This window comes from Vombatus ursinus, unplaced genomic scaffold (genome assembly GCF_900497805.2).
Source record: "Vombatus ursinus unplaced genomic scaffold, bare-nosed wombat genome assembly UNPS02014818.1, whole genome shotgun sequence".
Classification (NCBI taxonomy): domain Eukaryota; kingdom Metazoa; phylum Chordata; class Mammalia; order Diprotodontia; family Vombatidae; genus Vombatus; species Vombatus ursinus.
This window is the reverse complement of record NW_020954596.1, coordinates 6,557,866-6,569,897: the sequence shown is the minus strand read 5'-3', so window position 1 is coordinate 6,569,897 and position 12,032 is coordinate 6,557,866. Positions and strand designations below refer to the sequence as shown.

The 12,032-nt window shown below is 42.6% G+C and overlaps 1 pseudogene; it reads left to right on the top strand.

The window, feature by feature from the left end:
* Positions 1–9,603: 9,603 nt before the first annotated feature.
* On the top strand, positions 9,604–11,108 carry LOC114023575 (annotated as a pseudogene).
* Positions 11,109–12,032: the final 924 nt, after the last annotated feature.

Here is a 12,032-nt window from a genome sequence, read left to right as displayed (position 1 = left end):
ACTCCCCTGCTCAAAAAACGTCAGTGGTTCCCTATTGCCTACTGGGATTCAATAGAAAATTCTCAAACCGATATCTAAGCTCCTCATCGATCTGGCTCTCAAGTCTCTCTAGACTTACTTGTTCTCCTACGTGTACTCTTTGTCCTCTGGACTACTAGCTATTTCCTCCACTTTCTATTCCTTTATATCCTCCCTCTGCACATTTACACCGGCTGTACCCATACCTGGAATGCAGTCCCTTTTCATCTCTGCCTTTCAGAACTATTTTTTTATCCTTCAAGGTTCATGTTCAGGTGCTATCTCCTCCATGAAGCCTTTCCTAAAACTCCCTCTTGTTCTCTTACTGCTCTCTTATTCTTCAAATGTGTTTGCTTTTCTGTATAGTGTTGTATCCTTTCCAGGAAAAACAAAGTACTGTAATGGAGGTCTGGGCATATGCAGAGCACCTGGGATGGCACTCTCTCCCTGGTGAACCTGTTTCTGGGATTATCACAGTGCCATGTCAGGGAAGGGCCTTGGAGGCACTGTAGGGCATATGCGGATATTCTGTAACTGGTTCCAGTTGGCTGGCCATGTATTGAAGAGGAGTCTTTGTAGAGGCATTCGAAAAAGTCTGTCATCTTTAACTATGGTCTCTTTGCCTTATTTTCTTTTAGGGGATCTTGGTGAAGGGAGTGGAGCTGCCAACCTTGGCAGTTTCAAAAGGTTGGGAGAGAGCCACAGGAATTTTGGAGTCTGAGGCCAGGCTGAGTTTTTCAACCAGCATAACACTGATACCCCCAGGGAACCCGAGTTCCTTTCTGAAACGGGGGCAAGAGGTCATCAAGCAGAGGGGCCGACTTTGTACATGAATTTAGCGAGATCAAGGCTCTGTAGGAACTGAGCTAAATTAAGCAACTCATCTTCTTACCCCTGACTAAGGTGCTATAGGGGGAAAGGGCCCCAGAGGTGTTGGGGGAACGTGTACATGTTTGTTTTAGTTTATGTCTTTGAAGCAAATACTCTTTTGTAAAAGCTTTAGTTGTTCAGTCATTTTCAGTCGTGTTCGACTCTTTGTGACCCTGTTTGGATTTTTTTTTTTGGCAAAGATACTGGAGTGATTTGCCATTTCTTCTCCAGCTCATTTTACAGAGGAGGAAACTGAGGCAAACAGGATTAAGTGACTTGCCCAAGATCACACGGCTAGTAAGTTATCTGAGGCCAGATTTGAATTCGGGAAGATAATTCTGGAACGATACACTGTGCCACCTAGCTGCCCATTTGTAAAGGCTAATGAATGTTAAATGGTTAAATGTCACTGGAGTTACTGGCCCCCTAACAATGGGGGCTCTAGCTAATGCATTAGAGAGAAGCTCTCCACCTCCTCTAAGTCTGTAGGTGCCCTGAGGGGATGCTGTAGCAATCTGACCCTGAGGGAGTGGAGCTGATCACATACATTCCTCTTCGTGACTCCAAGGATCATTTTTGTTTTTGTATCTCTAGTCCTCAGCAAGGTGCCTTGCACAGAATTGTTGTTCCTCCTTCATTTTTGAAGAAAACCAATGACATCAATGGAATGATGTCTTGACTTGTGAATGAGTTGAATTTAACAGAGGCAGAGTTGTGCAAAGTCTTCAGCCTTATTCTCTCTTCCAGAGTGGCAAGATAAAAGTCAAGATACCTCCCTTAGATGCTTAATACATATTTGTTGAATCAAATTGAAAGACAGTTGCCTCTCAAGACCACGCTGGGAAGTTGACCAGAGCTGTAACCTGTCCAAAGAGGACTGAAAACATAAATGGTATCCAGGATCATTTTCCAGAACTATGGGCATATGCCCTCCTCCTCTCCCTATGCCCTTTGTTGAGTTCCATCCATCCCTACCATGTTCTATTACCCAGAATAATAAGACCCAGGGGGCAAGCTGGCATAACACAGTATTTGATTTTTTTTCTTTCTTCCTTTACATCTAAGCAAAATACATAGAATATTTACAATTGAGAAAAAAAAACATCCTGCTGCAGGGAAGGCACAATACCTCTATTTAACTTCTTTCTGTAAGTACAGTAAATATAGTGTGGGAATATGGTTGGCTTGGAAAGTATGATTTTAAAAATATAATTCATTTTAATTCAGTACTTGTAGTATACTGTATTGTGAAATTCAATAGCTGTGGTTACCAATAATTGCCTTTAGATGTTACTGCAAAATATCTTTATCATAACTTTCAAGAAACAAAACAGCCCTCAAGTGTCACTCCAGTTCATTAATGCTTTTTATTTCTTCCGTGGCTTTTTTGTTCAAAGAAGCTTCCATGTTAAGTTTATGGATCCTTTTCATTTAAAAGGGCCTTTTGCTTACATTTCCCAAACCACTGCTTCACTAGAAGCAGATGGCACTTACTGAAGGAACACAGTTGGGTGAACCGATGCTGACCACTTGAACATGTGGTGGGTGTGCTTGGAATCTGATCTCTCTCCTGCTGGACGATTAGTCAAGAACTTTGCATGGTTACCAAGAGCAAACCCCTAATAAGGATTGTTGGGCCAGTTCTTTTATCCTGCCACACACTGGGGATAAGGGAAAAGAAATGCTTCAAAGACCTCCCAACCTGCCTCTTGCCTTACTCTATATAACTCTGACCCACTACAGGGTCTCCGTTGAATTTCTCTTTGGGAGGCTTCACCCAGGGCGTTGGTGTCATGGCTGCTGAGCCTGATTTCTAGGTACACATTGCTGCCAGGAGGCCGAGTTCTCTCTTATTTCTTTATTTGGCATCTCCCATTGTAGTACTTCAGTGTTTTGAAGGTGATATTTTAGCAGGAACAAAGTCAGACAAGAAGAATAGGTCCAGAAGAGATTACCTGACATAAGGTTTTAGACTCGTATCCTATAATCATGAGGGAATGCCTTATTGAACAGAGGAATCCCAGTTTGATGTCACCTGAACTCTATGGACAACCTTCCAGCACTCAAACCACCTTGGGAATCCTTTGACTTCCACTTCTGTAAAGTAGAGCCTTCAGGGTTCATATCTCCTCCCTGTCCCTTGCATCCCTGGCCTTGATTTTAGTTATGTTGTTCTCCCTTCTTGGAATGCTCCACCCTAGTCCTCTCTGCCTAGCCAATAGCTATCTGTAGGGCCCAAGTAATTTTTTTACCTTTTCCTACAATCCTTCCTTAATTCTTTCAGCATATACTGATATCTCATGTCTCTGATCTATCACAATCACTGTTCATACCCTTTTTGGGGGATGCAACCATATGATAATAATTACTCATATTTATATAGGGCTTTAAAGTATGCACAGTACTTTCCTCATGTAATGGAGTCTGGCACATGCACAGACCCTATCAGCTTGCTTGGCTGATGCAACCTCTCCCTAAGGGGGATGCTGAGGAGCTGGCTTCATGAAGTCATGATGTGAATGAAGCGCCTTAAAGAGTGTGGGTAGGCATTTTATAACATGGTGAAAGAGTCTCTCGGATTGGCTTCGGAAGCATTCAAAAAGGCCTGTCAGTTTTGGTTTCCTTCTCCTTCATTCAGTGACCCTTTGCTCATGGTGCCCAGTGAGAGACCATGTGATAAGGGGGAAGGTCTTTAGGGCCCTTTTCACTCACTGAGGCCATATGGCCCCTAAGAAACAGCCCTTGGTCCTTGGCCTTTGACTTTGTGCTTTTCCATTAGAGGTGAAGGGAATGGAATCTCTAGGCTTGGGAGTTGCAACGGTTGGAAGAACAGGTTACGGGAATCTAGGAGTCATCATCCACGCTGGGTTTTGCAGCCAGTGCAGCACCAATGGTCCAAGGGAGCAAGATTCAGTCTTCTGCGGTGGCCTTCAGGACCCCAGCCCGGCAGAAGGCCCACCTGGCATCTGTGTTGCAACTGGACATGAATTTGTTGGGACCGTGCTATGTGTCTGGGAAAAATGCCTGTATATTTGTTCTTGTTATAATACCTTTGAAGTAAATATTCTTTTGTGAAGCTGAGTGATGTTAAAGTAATAGGAAATGGGGTGCTAGTCACTGGCCCCCTGACAACAGGGGTGAGTGGCCAAGGGCAGTAGAGAAGAAACACTGTAACACCTCGGGTGCCCATCCAGAATCCTTCGCAGCCTGGCTTGAGAGAGTGAGCCAGAGGTGGGCATTATGCTCACCACAACTGGGAAGCAGGGAGTACAAATATCATTATCTCCACTTTACAGATAAGGAAAGAGAGGCTCTGAGAATTTAACTGACTTGCCCACACGTAAGCAAGAGCCTGAGGTGCCAGGCTGAATAATGAATGCTATTATCACCTCCCATTTCTACTAAAATTCTTTAAAATTTACCAAGTTTTTTCCTCATAAACACTCTTTAATGTAGAGAATTAAAATATTCTTCCCATTTTACAGATAAGGAAGCTGAAGGTCAGAGAGGCTAAAAGACTTGTTAATGTGTCCAGGAAAAAAAAATGGCAGAACCAGTGCTTGAGCATAGGCCTCTCAATTCCTAATGGGCTCTCTTTCTACCATATCACACTTCCCCTTGATATCTCAAGGTTTACTTTCAACCCTACTGTGTCGTGGTTCATTTAAAGGAAGAAGGGTTATTATTGCTGGGGTTTTGTTTGTTTGTTTTGGTCCTTTGCTTAGGCCAGGAGAATTGAGAAGTATTGGGTACTTCCCAGGGGCCAAGGCAGGAACTAGTGGTAGCTATGCCAGAGAGGCCTAGTGGTTTGGGTCAGTGAGAGAATAAGGAAGGCAAGGCTCTCTCTTCTGCTTGGGTCACTTCTTCACAATGCCATAACAGAAAAAGAGTCAACGAATTTCAGAATTGGAGGGAATCCCAGAAGCCACCTACTCCAATCCATACTCAGCAAAAGAATCTCTTTTACAACAATCAGGTCAGGGGTGGAAGGGAGGGGAGAAGCCACTTTGAAGGGAAGCTGAGGTGGCTGGTTTTAGACGTGTTGAATTTTCAATGGCTGTCATGACATCTAAGTGAAGATGTTCAGTGGGCAGCTGGAAAGGAGGGATCAGCTTAAAAGAAAGGATGAGGTTATGCAGATTTGATAGTAATATTTATATAGCACCTTAAGGTTTGAAGAGTACTTTATATGTTAATTTGGGAGTAAGCCTCACAGAGGTAACAATTGGAGTTATGGAAATAGGTGAGATTATCATGGAAGAAAGTAATAGAGAGATTAAGGGATGAGAAGAAAGCTTTGGGGAACATCTATCCTTTTTTTTTTTTCAAGTGAGACAGTTGGGGTTGCCCAGAGTCACACAGCTAGTGAGTGTTATGTGTCTGAGGCCACATTTGAACTCAGGTCCTCTTGACTCCAGGGCTGGTGCTCAAACCACTGTGCTACCTAGCTGCCTCAAGAGGAACATCTATCCTGGGGAAGTGAGTAGAGGAAGACAAGTTAATGAAGGTGACAGAGGAATGGATCTAATTAGGGGGAGAGCCAGGGCAGGTTTCATTTACAGAATTCAAGGAAGGAGTGGGTAGTCAGCACCATGAAACAATCAAGGGAGGTGAAGGAGGATAAGGACTGAGATTTGGCCATTAAGAAGTTATGAAACCATAAGCTGTTAGAAATGGAAGGCCCCTTGGGGATAAATTTGTAATGACACCCTCGTTTTGCAAATGAGTAAACTGATGGCTATGGAAGTTGCATGGCTCACTGGTGACCTTTGAGACAATATTTTCACTAGGGTGCTGATGGCAAGAACCAGACTGCCAGGGAATGGAAAGTGAGTGGGTAGAGAGGAAGTACTTGCTGAACTGAATTAACCTTTTCAAAGAGGCCTAATGATTACCTCTTTTGAAGCAGTGAGGTATCCCTATTCATACTTTTGAGAGAAGGCATTAGTTGCAGGTGCTGGGTAGGGAAGAGATGGGCTTATGGTTGAAGGCAAAGGGTTTTGGCTGGGAGTCTTCCTTGTTCCCCTTTACCTCCAGGGTCTACAGAGGGCAGGAGGGAGGGGAGGGATAACAATCCCTTGTCCCATAATAGAGTTTGGTGAACCTTCAGTTGTGACCCTCTAGGAGCTACATAACACTGTGTTTCTAGGATGGCCTTGACTCAGGTCAGTTCTGGTAGCTGATGTTGGATACTGGAATGAAATGAAATTCTCATAGATCATTGGACAATTAACAAAAGGATATTTACTTAGCCACAGCAGGATAGTCAGACATGGAGGCCAGTCTGAGATGATTCGGCTGAATGGAGCCCCTCTGCCTCAGTTGCCCACTGTGGTCCTCTGGATAAGCATCACTAAATGTCTGTAACTTCTCATGGTTGTGTTGTATTCAGGTGGATAGGAAACGATGTCAATAGCTGGAGCCTTTTATCCTTTGAGTCAATTAAGTCTTGACAATGAAGGAAAACTAGCTTAATAAGCATGGAGGTGAAGTATTGGGATAGTGCTCCCTCCACAGGGCCCTTGCTCTTTTTTTTTTTTCTTGGCTAGGCAATGGGGTTAAGTGACTTGCCCAGGGTCACACTGCTAGTGAGTGTGATGTGTCTGAGGCCGGATTTGAACTCAGGTCCTCCTGAATCCAGGGCTGGTGCTCTATCCAGTGTGCCACCTAGCTGCCCCAGGGACCGTGCTCTTAAGCTGCTTCTTAAGAAGGAACTTCAGATCGAAAGTATGATAACCTACTGCCCCGACTCTCTCTTATCACCTTGTGGTTAAGAATTGATGGCTTTTTTTAAATTTTAAAGGGGTAAACTTGCAGATACATAGGCTAGGCTTGGAACCCATTTTTAAATTGGATGCAGTCCTTATGTATTTATATGTGATCAGGTTTGAAGGGGCTGAGGGATACCAAATCATTCATCTTGGAACCCATTTTTAAATTGGATGCACTCCTTATGTATTTATATGTGATCAGGTTTGAAAGGGCAGAGAGATACCAAATCATTCATCTTTACAGCATACTTGTAAAAAGGAAGGCAGACACTTAGAGAAAGAAGCAAGACAATCATCCTTCCCATGTTGGTGGTGACTCCTGTACTCTTAGAGGCTAGTACTTATTTGGTCTAGTGTTTTGGGATCCACCCTGGGCTAGGTCTGGGAGATGTCGCTTGCCTTTGGGTGATTTTCAGTCTGGTGGACACAGAAAAGATCAGATAGGCTGTGGAGACTGGGGTCTAATTTAGGACAGTGGTATTCTGGGGATTCAACCAAACACAATTGAGCATGAACTCCTGCATCACAGATGCTTAAAAGTTGGAAGACTAATAATAGGTCATTGAGTTCATCTGTACCTGAGCAAGAATCTCTCTTCAACATCTCTGACAAGTGGACAACCAATCTCTACTGGAAACCTTCAGTGGTGATGAACACATTACCTCTTGGGGCAGTTCATTCATTCACTTTGGACAGCTCCAATTTTTAGCAAGTTTTTCCTTCTGTTGAGCTGAAACCTGCCTCTCCACAACTGCCTTCCCCCCTTGTTCCTAGTGCTGTCCTCGGAGTCAAGCATAACAAGTCTTATCTTTCTTCCCCAGGGCAGCCTTTCATATTCTTGAAGATAGCAATCAGCTTCCCCTATCTCTTCTTTTCCAGGATGTCCTGCCTGGGATCATACTGTACCCTCAGGGCTTGTTCCACATTGGCATGAATTCTAGGGATCTCTGGCTAAACTGGAATTCAGAGGAGGAGAGCCCATGTAGTAAGCAGCTGGTCACCTTCTTTGTGATTCTTCCCATGCTTTTGTGATGGGAGTAGGACCAGGAGCCATCTTCTGTGTTTCAGAGTGGCAAGCAGAGGGTACTGCTACTTTCTCACTTCAGTCTCTCCCTCTTGCTTAGCACAATGGGAGCTGAAGCCCTGGAATACAGCTGACAGTAGGAACAGCATTCCCAAATCAGTTGAGGGAAGCCAGAGGAGTTGGGGAAACAAGAGACAGGCTCTGGATAACATAGCTGGAAGCATATGGGAAACATTATCTGAATTATAGAGCAGTGAATAGTTGATTCAGGATGGGAACATGTGAATGGGGAAAATCACAGAATGTTAGAGTTAGAAGCGCCTTTGGAACATTGAACAAAGAATGTCAGGGCTAGAAGGGACCTCAGAATAACATAAAATGTCAGAGATGGAAGGGCCTTCAGAAATCATCAGTTCAGTTTAGCTCAAGAAGCATTTATTAAGTTTCTAACTTGACAGATGGACAAATTGAGATCTTGGAAGGGTCTTGCCCAAAGTCACACAGTGGAAGAGAAAATGTTGGCAGAGACAAAGCTGGGATTCAGACTTCCTGATTCCCTGTTAAGTGTGCAGAACCTGGGGCACATAGCTTGGGCCATGCACTAAGGATGACAGCCCTGCTCCCGCCAAGGTTAGAGAAGACAAAAAAATTTTGTGAGATCCACATTGCAATCAGTGCCAGTGTGTAGACGTCACACCAGCTAACCTTTGGTGATGTTCACTATGCATAGGAAGCGTAGGAGCAAATAGCGAGGTCAGGACATTGGGAGCACAACTTTGGCTCAGCTTAGCTTGGCTGTTGTCTGGTAAGCCTTTACAATTCCCCCACATCTACCCATGTTTAGTTAGTGTGGCCCTGTTTGCTAGTGCTCTAATAGAGGTGGCATTCATGTGGCATTTTTGTGTTTCCTGGGTCTACATGTAGATTTGTGGTGTGACTTTATGCTACTCTAAAGACTGGACTGAGATCCCTTTGACAAAGGGATCCATGTGATAATATATGTCTTAGATTTGGTGTAGAGCAGCACATTTGATCCTCAGCAACTGTGCTCAGTTGTCTCTAGAGAAGGAGATCTCAGCAGGAGGTGCTGGGATATCACATCAGTTCATTTTCCATTCCATCATGAATTTAAGACATCTATAAAGTTGTAAAGAAGTAGTGAGATATAATACTCCCAGTGGCCCTAATATAACCGAGGGAGTTAGTCCAGTCATACTCAGAGATACACGGCCCTAACTTCTCTTTAAATTCTTAAAAGGCAACTTCAATTAGGATCAGTTGTTTGGTGGAGGATTTCCAGGTCTGTCATAGAACAGCTTCCAATGGGACAAATGTTTGCTCTGAAAAGTAAAATCAAATGACAATCTTCAATTAACATTATGTTACTAGTGATTATTTTAATGTTCCTAAATATATAAGACGTTCAAACTAAATGAAAGGTCATTTGTTTTTTAAAGAAGGGAACATGTCTTCAACCCATTGAATTCTTTAAAAGAATAAGCTGAATGGTGGCATAAGGGGACAGGTGGATATCCTTTAATCAGACTTTCTAAAGGTCTTGGACAAACATTCACAAAAGGTGAACTTGGTAACTGTGAGGTGTGGAGCCATGTCTGTCAAGGATTAAGAACAGGCAGAAATGTAGCAAAGAGTCCACCAAGTTCCCCTACGGGAAGAAAGTAACGGTGGGTTGGCGCAAAGGATCAACTGATTTCAGTGAAAAGAAGCAATGGCAGCATATAATCTTATCTCTTGGGTGTCCAAGCAGACACAGGAAAAAAATCAACTAGAAATTAGGAAACGAGGATATAGGCAACTTTCTGTCATTTGTCTATGTCGAATCCAACTGTCAAGGACGGTCACCTGAGTATAGATTCACATAGATTTTGTGAGTGTGGGTAAAAATAATTGTTTGGGGAGGATTAAATGACAGGCAGATGCAGATTAGATGGTTTTTTTTTTTTCTGTCACTGCAGAAATCAAAACCTTTTCCATGTTGGATTTCCTCTGTCCCTAAGGAACCTGAACATCTCTGCCCCTCCTCCCACCACTTTCCTCATCCCCTTCTGCACCTGGCCATTTTTTTGTTTAACCTAGAATAAACTGTGCCCTTTTCTTAGGTTTTAGGTTCTTCATCTCTCAGACCCGCTCCCAATTTGAACCTGGGTTTCTTGAGCATCTTGGTTTTTCTAGAGCAGGAAGTCTGTTTGGGATTCTGAATGCTGAAATGTGATGATACAGAGACTTTGCATCTTTCTTACCAGCACTGTGACTGCAGGTGCAAGTGTGGTTAGGAACCTGCTGGGTGAGGGCTGAATGCTGATCTATTAAGTGGTTTTGCAAACAGCTATTTGCCCAACCACCCAGGCCAAGTAATGACTAGGTTGTACAAGTTAGAAAGAACGCTGACTGCATTCATCCTTCCCACTTCCACTCTTCCCCCTCCTCCGACCCATTTTTCATATATTGAATGATTTCTTATGCATTTCTTCTCCTCAAAATCACTCCATGGCTCCCCACGAACCACTGAATAAAATTTGAATTCCTCACCCTGGCACTCAAGGGCTTCATCACTTGGTGTTGCTTTATCTTTTCTCTTAAATTTTTTTCTATTGCTTTTGGATTTCGGAGGAGGATCATGGTGGTTGGCAAGATGGCTGATCAAAGGTGATTTTTAAAAAAAGAGCTCAAAAAAAAGTGGTTGTATCATTTTGGGAGGATTGATGTGATGTCAAGGCACTAGGGAATGCTCTTTACATGCAATGTTGTCAAGAGAGTGGTCACAAGGACTCAAGAGGAAAAACTGCCTCTAATGGTCTCAAGGTTGTGTTTTTGAAGTGAGCCTTCCTGATCTGAATGATGAAGTTGCTTTTTTAAAATTCAAGTTGATTACTAAAGATGTTCAGGGTAAAAACTATTTAACTAATTCCCATGGACTTCGCCTCACCCAGGATAAGATGTGTTCCATGGTCAAAAAAGGACAGATTAGGATTGGACTTCATGTTGATATTAAAAACACCAATGACTAACTGCTCCACCCATTCTGGCTTGCTTTTATCAAAAAGCATTAGCAACTAGATCTTTGAGAGTTTTTATGCCCAACACCAACAACTTTGTCAAATTCACAAGAAGATGATGACCCAGGAGGGGTAGACAAATGACTTCAAAGAATCTTTCAACAAACTGATTCCACAAAGCACTGGAAAAGACAAAGATAAAGCTTCCCAGTATATTTACCATCTATAATAGATGTTTGTCCAAAAAAGTCAAGATGCTCAAGAAACTCAAGTTCAAACTGGGAAAACTGATGGAACTGCATGGTGAAGATGGTGGCTCTTTAAAATTCTGGGGATAAAACAGGCACAAAAGTTGAAAGAATGAGAGGATACGAGCCACCAGTTCAAGAATCTGTCAAAAATGTGTAAAATTTGAAAAATAAAAATCTGTCATAAATAACTTATTGATATTTTTGTTTTTAAATCATCTTTATTTCCCAATATATATCTTTCCCTTCCTCTACTCAGAGAGCCAGCCCTCATACTAATGCATATAAAAGAAAAAAACATTCAGCAAAGCTAGCCAACACATCAGTTTGTCTGATGGGATAGGCAGTACTCTATAACCATAGTCATTCACTTCTGCAAAGAAGAGAGTGGTATATTCTCATTTCTCTTCTTCAGAACCAAGTTTGGTTATCATAATGACATAGGTTTTGTTTTCTGTTTTGTCATTCTTTTCACTTAACATTATTGTAGTCATTGTCTCTATTGGTTTCCTGGTTCTGTTGACTTCATTTTTCATCAGTTCTGATATCTTGTCATGCTTCTCTATAGTCTCTAGTCATCATTTCTCATCATGCAGTAGGAGTCCATTACATTTATATTACACAAGTTGTTGAAAGGAATTTACTTTGTTTCTAGTGCTTTGCTACCAGTCACCCTATTTTTTGACCTTACATCACACTACTTCCATGTGTTTGATGTTTCAACTAAACTGGAATACACCCGTGATATACACACCTTACTTTCCCCCCTCGTTGCTTTTGCTCACACTTGTTCCCTCTGCCTAAAATGCTCCCGGCACTTTTATCGATCTGTTGAAATCCTATTTTTAAAAACTAACTCAGATGCCGTCTCCTCCTGGAAGCTTTGGCTAGATCCTCCATAGTTAGTATGGACTATTGTTCTCTTTCGGCTTTACTTATCACTCTGTTTGCATCTGTCTTCCTCACTGATCATGTATGTTATGGCCCTAGATCCTTCACTTACTGGCTATATGGCTGAAGGCAAGTTAGTCCTTTAACTCTTGTGAGCCCCTTCCATCTGCAAAATGGGGGTAATAATTCTTGC